Source organism: Bactrocera latifrons, unplaced genomic scaffold, assembly GCF_001853355.1.
Source record: "Bactrocera latifrons isolate USDA-ARS-PBARC rearing strain unplaced genomic scaffold, ASM185335v1 scaffold_119, whole genome shotgun sequence".
Taxonomy (NCBI): Eukaryota; Metazoa; Arthropoda; class Insecta; order Diptera; family Tephritidae; genus Bactrocera; species Bactrocera latifrons.
The window spans coordinates 889658-890382 of NW_017534619.1; positions in this window are offsets into that span (position 1 = coordinate 889658).

The following is a 725-nucleotide window of genomic DNA, read 5'->3' on the forward strand; positions in this document are numbered from 1 at the left end:
ACAAGCGTTCCTGGTCAGATTTATATTATTTTAAAATTTTGTAACTACGAAAATAATATATAAGCTGGCTTTAAGTTAAAACAAGAAAAAATGTTAAATTCAGCTACACTGAAGCTAATATACCCTTCATAGGTACATTTCTTTTAGTAACTATGTGTTCAGTTTGTATGACAGCAATATGTTATAGTTAACAGATCTAAACAATTTCTGCGGAGAGTACATTGTTGTTTTACAAAATACTCTATACCAAATTTCGTGAATATATTTTGTCAAATGTGAAAGTTTTCCTTACAAGAACTTGTTTCTGATCGTTCAGTTTGTATGGCAGCTATATGTTCGGCAGTTCCGACAAATGAGCAGCTTCTTGCAGAGAAAATGACGTTTACAAAATTTTAAAACGATATTTTAAAAACAGAGGGACTAGTTCATATATATATATATATATATAAACAGACAGACAGACGGACATGGCTACATTAATAAATAAGTAATAATTATAATAACCTGACGTTCATGAAATTCCAACTTTTGAATTTATTTAATTTTTTTTTTAGTGAAAAATAAAAAAGCATTCAAATTGTAAAATGGATTAATTTTCCGCCTGTCATAATATTGATATGGTATGTTCGGTTTCCTCAAAGAAATCTTTCTAAATAATTTTAATTATTTTTAACGTGGTTACACAGCTGTGCATATTAACTAGGGAGTAAAACAATGCACCAATA